Source organism: Silene latifolia, unplaced genomic scaffold, assembly GCF_048544455.1.
Source record: "Silene latifolia isolate original U9 population unplaced genomic scaffold, ASM4854445v1 chrun_scaffold_16, whole genome shotgun sequence".
Taxonomy (NCBI): domain Eukaryota; kingdom Viridiplantae; phylum Streptophyta; class Magnoliopsida; order Caryophyllales; family Caryophyllaceae; genus Silene; species Silene latifolia.
In genome coordinates this window covers 9,861,327-9,874,140 of record NW_027413123.1, presented here as the reverse complement: position 1 = coordinate 9,874,140, position 12,814 = coordinate 9,861,327, and the positions used below count along the sequence as shown (strand labels likewise).

Sequence of the window (12,814 nt, the reverse complement as noted above, 5' to 3'; positions counted from 1 at the left end):
GAGCCGAATCGATTAGATTGTACAACACCTACAAGTCGACTTAATCTTCCCTACTCAACAACATGCATGGTCTAATGAGACTCGAGTTGGTTTATGTCTTACAAGTCTCATTGAAAAGATAGAAGATGGTAGTAAATGCAAGGATTCATAGGCTTAACATTTCATCAAACATAACATGTGCATGAGTTGAGATCAAAACAAGCAAGCAAATAAACCATGAAAGCATATTAATTTAAGCATGAATCATTCCCCATGTTGGTTTCCCCTAATTACCCACTAATCCTAGCAAGAGACTACTCACTCATTATCAAGTTTAACATGCTAACAAGGTTGTCAATCATATTAATAAGGTAAAATATGATGAACAAGTAAGAAAGATTAACAATAATTAAAACAAGGATTAAGAGAGTTATACCTATGGAGATTCCAAAATAATAATGCAAAGAATAATAGAAGAAATTGATGATTGATGGAAGGTTGTCAATCTCCCAATAATAACCCAATAATCTTCAATTACCCAATAATGAACTTGAATAATAAACTTGAACAATAATTAAAGAGAGATTAATGTGTAATTTGTGGAAAGATTAAAGAGTAATCTATTCTAATCTACTCCTAATCTAATCTAAAGAAGGATTTTCTACACTAAAAACTTCATGCCAAGGATTATTACAAATGGGGTATTTATAGTGGAAATTAGGTGGATGCATTTAGGGTTAACTAGGGCTAATTTAGTAATTACACTTTTGAGTTTAGAGCAGGGAGGAGCCGGTATTTTTCGAAGGAAGGGCGTCTTTCTTGAAAGCTTGAAGAACGAATTTGCGCTGGACTGGAATCCGGGCGGATTGGTGTCGGGACGGGCGGATTGTGGCAAGGGAATCCGAGCGGATTTGGAGCAAGACGCTCGGATTGTAGCAAGGGAGGAATCCGAGCGGATTTGGAGCAATCCGAGCGGATTTGGGACAATCCGAGCGTCTTCAGCGCGGGACGCGCGGATTCCTGTACAGCTTCTTTGTTTGAGCTCGGATTGTAAAACGGACGTCATTTTCTCATCCGGACTCCTATTGGAGTGATTCAAAAGCCTAGATCGCTTGTTTTTTCGACGCCGTTCCATATAGCATATTTTCAGAGCCAAAGGAGCAACTCTTGGTTTGCGTTCCGAGCAATTTTCTTCATGAATGGCTTCCTTGCTTTTCCTCCTTGCTTTAAACCTTATGACCCTTCTATATAATCTTTATTCTTACGTCATTGGTCATCATTCTTGCCTCCTCTTCATACTAGTCCATCTAATATCATCAATAAGCTTCCAAATATGCACGAAAGACGGGAATTTCCGCCTTATTATCTCCTTTTCTATAAAACATATGAAATGTGATAGAAAAGCAAATAGGAAGGTTTTGACGGATAAAATGGCCATAGAATGTTATAATAGTATGCAAAATAGGCTCAATTAGGGGACTAAATGTGCGCAAATAATGGTCACATCACTTACATAATTAAATATTAATTTGATCATACAACAATTATGTGACAAATTAATAAACATATATTCACTAAACTTATTGATTAATATTTTAGCATTATATCAACAAATAATGGGTCCCCATAATAGCTAGTTAGTTAAATTTACAACCTCTTGTAAATGTAAATAACTAATTACCTCTATCTTGAATTATATATAAAACCTCAATATAATTTAGTAAATTAATATATTAATCCACTAAATCGAATCTTATTTAATCAAATTACAATAAGATACATATTTCATGTCATAAATATAAATTGTTCTTATTTAAGGAATTACTTAACTTGTATCAATATACAACTAATTAACTTTACTGATTAGGGCATCATCCTATAGGTGTGACCTTAAGGGATCAACTGACCACCACCGTCCTACTACAGTAACGTCAAACTGTAGCAAGCCAATCGTTATCGATTAATGTTGATATGTTGACTATTTAATTTATCATCCCTTTCGTATTCTTAATTTGAGATTTAAACATGTGATCGCACTATTGTTGATGATACATACTCCAACAATCTCCCATTTGTCCGAGACAAGTGTGCGTCACCAATTCTCTTGTCCTATTATAATCTCCCACTCAATACAAGGTGTCTTGCAGCTCGCACTTGCATTTGATCATATCTTAAGTGGTTTCCTCAATCTGGAGATTAATTGTCTGACCGGAATTATCTACCGTAGATGCTTTCCGAGCGTGGCCACGCATTTTCAGTTCACTAGTCCTCGAGTGGCCCTGTGATTTTAAACAACCCTGACAAGGGGGTGGACAACTCCTATCGCACTATTCCCTTCGTATAGCCACAGTTCATCATGACCCAAAATATACTCATTTGACTCAGTTACGACAGTCGTTGAGTATAAATCAAAGCCAATCAGAAACTTGTGCCAACTTGGGCGAATAGTCTCTAGTCAAAAAAATTGACCCATAAGAAAACTATAGTAGCTCTCGCCACGACCAGGGTTTATGAATTTCCAGAACACTATAAGCGGTCACTGCCCGACAGAGTGTCTCATACAGTCTGTCTATGTGATCGACTAGTCATCCCATATGACCCTATGGCACTTGAACTTGCCATCAATCGCATAACACTCTAGTCACTTCGAGACGTCACCTCCTATAAGTAACCAGGGGCGCATACTATGTCAATCCAGTTCACTTCAATGGGGTTCAATATTGTCACAACAACCCATTTGGATATAATAAAGTAATGGATGAGTTTAAAGAAACTCAAACGATAAATGCGATTATCATATATGAATAGTCAATACCTTATTGCTACTTCATATCTTATAATCTTTAGTGTACATCTTACACTAGTTAAATTGCAATAAAAGCTTGGTAAGTATATATACCCTGTATCCATATATTCCAACTTTATGAATTGCTATTTCCTTCTATTCAATGTTATTTCTAATGACATGAATTTATCTAAGTAGATGTCTAGTCTTCTTACTAGACTTAGGCTCTTATACTTGGAAGATGCTCCCACTGATATCATATAACTTGTGATAAAGTCTATGGTAGAGGGATCTATTCTTAGTCCCTATGTTGACCATCTTATCACAATGTACTTAGATTCTATTTGTAGAATTTGCAATGGTTGATTCTAAAACATTTTTCTAGTCACTTACTCCTAAGTCAATAAAATCAGCCTAGGATTTTAATAAATCCTTATAGGTTTGGAGACTAGAGTTTGTGTAACCCTTCAATACACAACTTAGTATGTCATCCAAACACAAGAACGAATCCTCAATTCTTCTCAAAAATCTTAAAGGATGTTCTATAAGGCTTTCAAAAACATTCATTCGAATTAAGTTGTTATTGACTTATTATGCTCCAAGCATATGATTTATCACGGCATGTGCATATAATGGCATACATGATCGTTCTAATGGCGGAAACATTAGCAATCGATTTCATGTAATCAACAACTTATTTAGGTTCAGTGAATGACTATGACTCTATCATAGTAATTCCACTTTCATCAATATGAATAACCTACTCAACCTTGTTGATGTTTGAGACATGAAAGAACTTATCATCATAAGGCTCTCGACACTATGCCAATATTCTCTCAAATTTAACACATAGATTCGGAAATCTAGAATATATTACACCTTTTCCTAGTCTCTCAATCAGTCTTCCACAGAGGAGAGCATTGGTACATTATTCTCAATGAGTAATATGTTATCAACATATAAGACATGGGAAAAATAATTCTGACTCCCACTTAACTTCATGTATAAACATGATTCTTCAATCATGTGAATGAAACCATTCTCAATTATCACATGAACGAAAAGTATGATTATTACAATCCTTTGATTCTTGCTTAAGACCATTCTAGGATCGCTTAAGTAAGCTTTGCATAATATGTTAGGATTCTTAGATTTTTAATATCATTTGCCATTCTTCATCAAAATGAAATGTGGCAATTCCTAATATGATTTATTTTGATCGATATCTTTATGTCAATCTATGCATTTAAGTACTCTAAAGCTCTATTTATTTTAAAGAGACCATCGCCTTAAAGTAAATCTACTCTTGAGTAAAAATTTTGTTTTTGGATTGTACTGCTATGGCATTTATGCAACGAAGTCGATTTGGGACTACTCGTAATTGATCATTCAATAGGTCATAATTCCATTACTTTCGAAAAGTAACATCTTAACAATAAGACATGTGTACTTTACTCCCACTCTATCTTAATAGATTATAGTTCCATTACTTTCAAAAAGTAACACATTAACTATAAGATATGTTTGTGACGATCTACTCCCACTCTATCTCTTAGAAATACTTCTATCTTCTTAAGAGATAGCTTTGTGAGTTACAAAAATATATGGTGAATTAATAGAAGTTCGTCTAGACTAACGTGTTAGCTCATAAATAGACCGGATCTTTTTTGGCAGCTTGATTCATATAATATGCGAGCCTGATCCATGTCATTTGTTAAATAGACTCTCTATTTTAGGTATCTCTAGGTTGACCCTCCAGATTAAAATAAAAAATCCCAAAAGTGAGTTCAACAACTCAACCCGACTTATATTAGTTTGATCTTATGGGTAGTGACACAAGGTCATAATCCATATATAATAAATCAAATTCATTACATAGATCTTTGCCACCTACGATTGGATCGTAATGCTTTAATTCTTTTTGTACAATTGGTTCTCTACTTCATTTAAAAATTCTTTAAATTTATCAAATGCTTCACTTTTATATTTGATTAAGCAAACATACCCATATCTACTTAAATCATCGGTAAAAGTGACGAAGTAGTCATAATTTCCCTTTGCGGTGATACTCATTGGACCACATACATCGGCATGTATTAGTCCCAACAAATCACTTGCTCGTGTCCCTTTACCACTAAAGGGACTACGAATCATTTTGCGAAGGAGACAAGATTCGCATATTCCATATGATTGAAAATCAAATGGTCCAATAAATGCAGTCAACACTAGCCTTTTAATGCATTTCTCATTTATGTGACCTAATCGAAAAATCCAATTGTACAAATCATTTGGATCACTTGTTATGAGTCTTTTGGATTGTATGTTATAGATATCTTTGCTTGAGTTTAAAGTTTCAAGAACATAAATGCCATTAATTGAAGTGCCTTGGCCTATGGCCAAGTTATTCTCAGAAATTTCATAACAATTATTCTTAATAGCAAAACAAAATCCTTCCATGTCTAACATGGCAACGGAAACGATGTTCTTAGATAAAGAAGGTACAAAATAACAATTATGTAAGTACAACTCAAAGCCATTAGCTAAAACAAGTACATAAGTTCCTCTTGAAGTGGCAGCTACCCTAGATCCATTTCCTAGTCGGAGATCTACATCACCCTTGTTTAGATTTTCCACACTTCCAAGCCCCTGCAAATGATTACAAAGGTGAAGAACCGCAACCGGTATCCAATACCCATGTTGAGGTGGAAGTATAATTTATATCAATAACAGAGATTCATCGTAGGATTGGGCACCCTTCTTGGTTTTGGTTGTGTTAGTCTCACTATCTACTTCCAATCCATTATCGGGTTTGGGTTTCTTACCCTTCTTTGCTTTTCCTTTAGTAATACCATTACCCGTTTCAGTTGCAAGGACATTCTTACTAGAACTCCCACTCAATATAATATTTCTCCTTGCTTCTACAAACAAGGATGCCTTAGAATTAGTGAGATTTTCATCACAAGATTCTCTTACCAATGAGGTGGGCATGAATATGGGAGTGGGAGGTGTGGAAGTGTTAAGGTAGCAAAGATTTCCATCCTCACCAATGCCAAAGCGTAGTTCTCTAGTCGGGTCATTGTCATAGAAGGAGCATTTTTCATTAAATGATTGGAGCCATGAATTAATGGTGATCGGTGTCAGAGTATTAGATGAATCCATTACGGATAAATAACTACAAAAACGGATATGAAGGAAATTAATTAATATTTATCGTTATAATATTTGTAGACATTTTAAACAAGTTTAGCATTTATATAGTGACCTCTACCCAACTATAATAAATGATCCGAGATCCAAAATTCATATTAACTTGGATGTGAGCCTACAGGCCTTCTACATCTTTACTAATATAACTTGGTGGGTTAACCCTCTTAACCGATTCTACAATTAGAACTCTCGGTCGACGATCTTACATTAAATTCATTTTTAGCCCGAACCTATTGCGGCTAAGGTCGCAAAATACCTTCTTTGAGATCAACCAAACTTTCGAAGTGTAATAACCACTTATTACCCCACTTATCCAACGTCAATAGAAGCACCCCGAAAATAATCGTATTGTACCCCTTATGAAATTGAGATTCATGGGCTCCTACTATTTGGCAAGGCTAAGTCTCAATATTTTAAAAGTATAGGTCTTGTCAATTTATTATATATCAATTTAAGTGAGCTAAAATTTGAATTATCGATAATTATAATTGACACGGTTGAGGACTCGATATGATATGCATGTGTTGTTATGGCGATTTGGCAATGCATGCAACATATTAAAGGAAATGCAAAACAAATAATTAATTCCAAGTATGGCCTTCCTAAAATAGAAAATCAAATAATATATTACAAATTCGGAAACCAACTCCTTTGGTCCTTTGAATCTTTAAGTGTCACGCCTCCCAAGAACACCGTCTTTGTCGGAACGCCTTTCCAAATGGCACCGTCTTGAAGGAATTCCGGAATTACAAATAATAATAAAATACAAAGCTATTTCTATTATACATTTGTAATATGAAAAACTAGTAAAAATAAAAGTGATACGAGATCACATTAAATTACAACCGAATCAATATCCCCTTACATTACGGGTAATATCGATTAAAACTAAGGCCATACTAAGATAAAATTACATAATTCAAAATTATATATATAAAATATGACATTCAACAATGAAATATGCAGCATTATAATATGTGTCTATCATGCCAAATTATGTGCCAAATCGCCTTATTTAGCTTATCTTGATTATATAACCTAGTTTTATGGCACGATTTTAACTTATTAAAATCGCTAAACAAAACTAAAATCTAATTTTAGTCCAAGTTAATTATCATAACTCGATTAGATCTCAAAAATTAGTCCTTACTTAATTATTGACAATAATTCAACTTGATTTTCTATTATTGCTTATTAAATTTCTCTTAACCATAACAATTATGAAATAATTCCCAATAAATCATAAAAATTGGAAAAATTCAAAATCACATTTTTTTAAATACTGGAATATTACCAAGATTCTAAAAACTCAATAACATTTGCCCACAAAATATTTATAATTTATTTCATTAATAAATCATGTAAATCATAACTTTTACCATTTAATTCCAAATTAAATATGAAAATTATGGAAAAATCAAAATCAAAATATTGAACATTCTTTAAAAATTTCAGAACCTGGAAATGCCAAAACTAAAATCAAAAATTTCGAATTTATTTTTATTACTAATAAAGTTGCCCTTTTATCGATTTTATCACATAAAAATCAATAATTATATCAAATTAATAAAAATTAATCATGCAACTCTAGATCTGATGTTCATATCAAATATAAAATATTAGGGAAAAAATTTCATGCCATAAAATTCATTTTAGCTATTTTTGCTTAAAATAGTCACTATTTATATCATTTTAACCATTAAAATTATAAATCATGCATAATAAATCACATTTATCTCAAAGTTTACATACAATCTGTAAAATATGCATGTGACATCATATTAAAATTTCATGGCATGTTTTAAAGTTTAACTATTTCTAGTCATTTAACCTCCATTTATACCATTTTTATCACATAAAAATCATAAATCATGAAATATTAATCACATTAATACGAAATTTTACATACAATACATAAAATATTCATGTGAGGTCATACTTAAAAATCACGGCCAGTGGTGAAGTTTAACTATTTTTAATAAATAAAAGTTCATTTTACTCATAAAAATGTAATTATTTCACTAAAAATCATTAAATTAAGCAATAATCATCCATAAATCATCAATATGACCTAAAAATATTTTAGGACCAGAATATATAAGATGCGTCAATATTTCGCGGCTTTATCTAATAAATCACAAATTTTTTGTTTTAATTAAGTTACTAATAACTCGAAAAAACTATAAATCGATTATGCATACAACATCCTATGCTCTGATACCAATCGTTAGGTTCATATACCTATTCTTAGACCTTTCTAATGGTGAACTAATTAACATTTTAATATGAGTTCTAAGGATCTAGTGCATGCATAACTAAATAAGAGATAAAATAAGAAAAACAATGTTCCTTACATCGTTGTTTTCGGATTTTTGGGCAAAAGAAAGGTCTCCTACCTTCACTTGTTCTTAAGCTTAAATGTCAATGGGAGATCCTCCAACCTTGGTCTCAAATGTAGAAACCCTCCTCAAGACATGCACCCAAGATTAGCCCTTATCACTACTAAATAATATTTACTAGATATTTATTTAGTAGTCTACCTTAAAAATGACTACTAATACTCATATATTACATTAATAATATTAGTAGTATTTTTGAACAATTTAGATCAAAACTTCTCAAGTTTTAGAGAAAAGAAAATAAGTATATGAGAGAGGGATTTTGCATGTGTATTATTTTGAGAGATGGTAGAGAAAAATGAGAAGAACAATTTTTCTCATCCTTGGTCTATTATAGAGCATTTTGGTCTCCTCCAAATATCACATGCAATAATATTTTATATGTAGGTAGTAGGATAACTTATAAAGTGTGTCATAAGATGTTGGAGCATCTTTCCAACAACAAAATGACAAAACTAAAAAATCAAGCATGCTCACCCTTTGGACGGTGCACTTGAGTGCATATCGGTCTATTTTTGTCTTATAATATTTGTCCCATAAATGCCTAATAGTCTTATGTTTAATTATCTTACATAATTAAATATTAATTTGATCATACAACAATTATGTGACAAATTAATAAACATATATTCACTCAACTTATTGAGTAATATTTTAGCATTATATCAACATATAATGGGTCCCTATAATAGCTAGTTAGTTAAATTTACAACCTCTTGTAAATGTAAATAATTAATTACCTTTACCTTGAAATATATATAAAACCTCAATATAATTTAGTAAATTAATATATTAATCTACTAAATCGAATCTTATTTAATCAAATTACAATAAGATACATATTTCCTCTCATAAATATAAATTGTTCTTATTTAAGGAATTAATTAACTTGTATCAATATACAACTAATTAACTTTACTGATTAGGGCATCATCCTATAGGTGTGACCTTAAGGGATCAGCTGACCACCACCGTCCTACGACAGTAACATCAAACTCTAGCAAGCCAATCGTTACCGATTAATGTTGATCAGTTGACTATTTAATTTATCATCCCTTTCGTATTGTTAATTTGAGATTTAAACATGTGATTGTACTATTGTTGAGGACACATACTCCAACAGGCTGAAGCTGAAGTCCAGAAACTGAAAGAATTAGAGTCCAATATGAAGCAAAAGCTAGGAGATAAAGCTTCAGGCTCAAAATTGAAGATTCAGCATGGAACACCATTTTCTTTAATCATCAAGAATATTGACTTCTCCAACTTTGGTACTCCAACTCCATCAAAAACCAAAGTAGGAGATCTCGATTCCAACTCAGAAGAAACCTCAAATGAAGAGGCTATCCCAGATCAAACCAATGTAGCCATAATGATGGCCATAGTCCAGGAGATCCAGAAACTCCATGAGAAATTTGAGAAGATCCCTGGAATACCTACAAGCATTAAGGAAGCCAACCCTAAAAGCTATGTTGACTCTCCCTTTGTGGATGAGATAGCTAAGATAGATCTGCCAAAGAAATTTGTGGTACCATCAATGAGAACCTATGATGGAACTGCAGACCCCCAAAACCATGTAGCTTACTACAAACAGAGAATGTTGGCAACCTCTATACCCAGTGAGCTACGACAAGTGCATATGTGCAAAGGCTTTGGAACAACCCTCACCGGGCTTGCCCTTCAATGGTACATAAATGATGTGACCATAATTAGCGCATATTTAGTCCCCGAATTAGCCTTGTTCCCATGCTTTTAATTGCATATTTGGGTCATTTATTGTCTTTAGTTCTTTGTTTTGCATATTCTTTGAGGTTTTGTGTCCTTGGTAGGAAAAGAGTGCAAACCTTGCATTTTCATGGCAAAATGAGACTAAATTGATTGAATTCAATGACCAAGCATCAAGGAGAGACAAGATTAGAAAGCCTTTGTACATATTATAGTAGATGAGCAATGTTGAGGAAAGATCCTTGCATCCCCAAGGATTTTATGAAGAAAAGGGAAGAAAAGAAGAAGAAACAAGACTGAGGAGCAATCCGTGCGGATTGTCCTGAATACGCCCGTCCCCTGCAAGACAATCCGTGCGTCTTCCTTCAAAGACGCCCGGACAGCAGCTACCAGAAGACGTGAGTCTTCTCCCAAAGACGCACGGATTCCAGTCCAGCACAAATCCGTTTCTTCAAGCTTCAAAGAAAGAAGCCCTTCCTTCGAAAAATACCGGCGTCTCCCTGCTCAAATCTCAAAAGTGTAATTACTAGTTTAGCCCTTAGTTAACCCTAATGCATCCACCTAATTTCCACTATAAATACCCCATTAGTCTAATTAGAAGAGCATGTTCTTCTTATCAATTCTTAGAGTAGTTAATATCAATCAAATCTCTCTTTAGTTTTGTAATCAACAATTAATCAAGTTTTAATACAAGTTTTATTTTCTTAATCTCTCTTTTGTTCATCCTTTATTTTGGGTAATTGAAGATTATTTGGGTTATTATTGGGAGATTGAAAACCTCTCAATCAAGCATCAAGTACTTCTTTTATTCTTTGCTTTATTATTGGAATCATTAGTAGGTATAATTCTCTTAATCTCTTTTTAATTATTGTTAATTACTTTCATTTGTTCATCATGTTTCATTTTGTTGGTATGATTTACAACCTTGCTAGCATGATCAACATGATAATGAGTGAGTAGTGACCTAGCTTGGGTTAATGGGTAATTAGGGAAAACCAACATGGGGAATGATTCATGCTTAAATTAATATGCTTTCATGGTTTATTTGCTTGCTTGTTTTGATCTCAACTCATGCACATGTTATGTTTGATGAAATGCGAGCCTATGAATCCTTGCTTTTTTTACCCATCACCTATCTTTTCAATGAGACTTGTAAGACATAAACCAACTCGAGTCTCATTAGACCATGCATGTTATTGAGTAGGGAAGACTAAGTCGACTTGTAGGTGTTGTACAATCTAATCGATTCGGCTCTGGGACCCAAACTTTCCTAGTATTGTAAGATATAACCCAACTCAATCCATCACAACAATAATTGCTTGCTTATCATTTGAGAACATGTTTGTATGATCAATTCCCATGATTCCCCTATGACCCCATGATACCCTAGTGCTTTTTATCAATTATTTATAACCCTTTCAATTCATCTTGCTTATTTACTTTCATTGCTATTTAGTTTAGTGACCTTCTACATCAACCCAAATTGTGACACCCCTAAGACACCACTAGTTTCAATAGAAATCTCATCTCAATTCCCGTCCCTTGGGATCCGACCTTTACTTGCCTCTTTACTAATTGTAGAGTTGTTTGTGAAGCTATAAATTGTGTTTTGGTCTAGGTGCTCCTAACGACAAGTTACCGAAAAGATTTAGTCCGACCAAAAATGGCGCCGTTGCCGGGGACGGTGTTAACTTGATTTAGATTTTCTTATATTGTTATTAGTTGTGTCTTTCTTTGCCTTGGGGAAGTAAAACTCCTCAAGGTTTGTTCTAATTGTTTTCAAGTTGTTTGATATTTTGCATGTCTAGAAGGTCACAAGGTGATTTGTTACCTTTTGATCGTGAAATTGAAAGAACTTTGACAACCAATAGAAGACTTGCTAGAAGGAATTTGAGTGGTATTAGTGAGGTTGTGGATATTCAACCAACTATTGAGTTCATCAACCCTTTTGCAAGAGAAGGTGAGGAGAACCCAACACAAAATACCACACAAAATCAACCCACAATGCCTAAGTTTTCATCACATTCCGTACCCACCGAGGAGAACCTACCCAATGGTACTCCCACACCACAACATTTGACCGGAAATTTTATTGCCAAATCCGCCTTTATCCAATTAGTCGAAAGGAGCCAATTTTGAGGGATGCCTAGTGAAGACCCTCATTCTCATATGGAAACCTTTTGTGACTATTGTGATGCGATCTCTCAAACCGGTGTAACTCAAGACCAAATTCGATGGGTCTTATTTCCTTTTTCTCTAATTGGCACTGCGAAACAATGGTTGAAGGGCCTTGATAAGGCCACTCTCGGAATTGATTCTTAGAAGAAGTTGGCTCTAGCTTTCTACAAAAAATTCTACCCACCGGAAAAGACTAACATGCTAAGAGCTCAAATTACGGGTTTTAAGCAAAGGGATGAAGAATCTTTGTATGAAGCTTGGGAGCGGTTCAAGGGAATTTGTCGCTCATGTCTTCACCATGGACTTAGCGAGTGGTTCTTGGTACAACAATTTTGGAACGGTCTATATGAAGATTCAAGGAACATTCTCAACATGGGATCGAATGTAATGTTCACCGAAGATGATGACAATCAAACTTGGAACAAAATTGAGGAAATGGCGGTCCATAACTCACAATATAGTAGACCTCGCAAGGCTACTAGAGGAGGAAAGCATGAAGTGGACTCCGTTACTCAATTGGGTGCTCAACTTAGTGCTCACATCG

General features: G+C 34.0%; 1 non-coding gene across 1 annotated transcript; it reads right to left on the bottom strand.

Moving 5' to 3' along the window:
• Positions 1-12,468: 12,468 nt before the first annotated feature.
• LOC141637383 (small nucleolar RNA R71) lies at positions 12,469-12,575 on the bottom strand. Its single transcript, XR_012541767.1, has one exon. It is a non-coding gene; the product is annotated as a small nucleolar RNA R71 (small nucleolar RNA).
• Between the last annotated feature and the right edge of the window lie 239 nt (positions 12,576-12,814).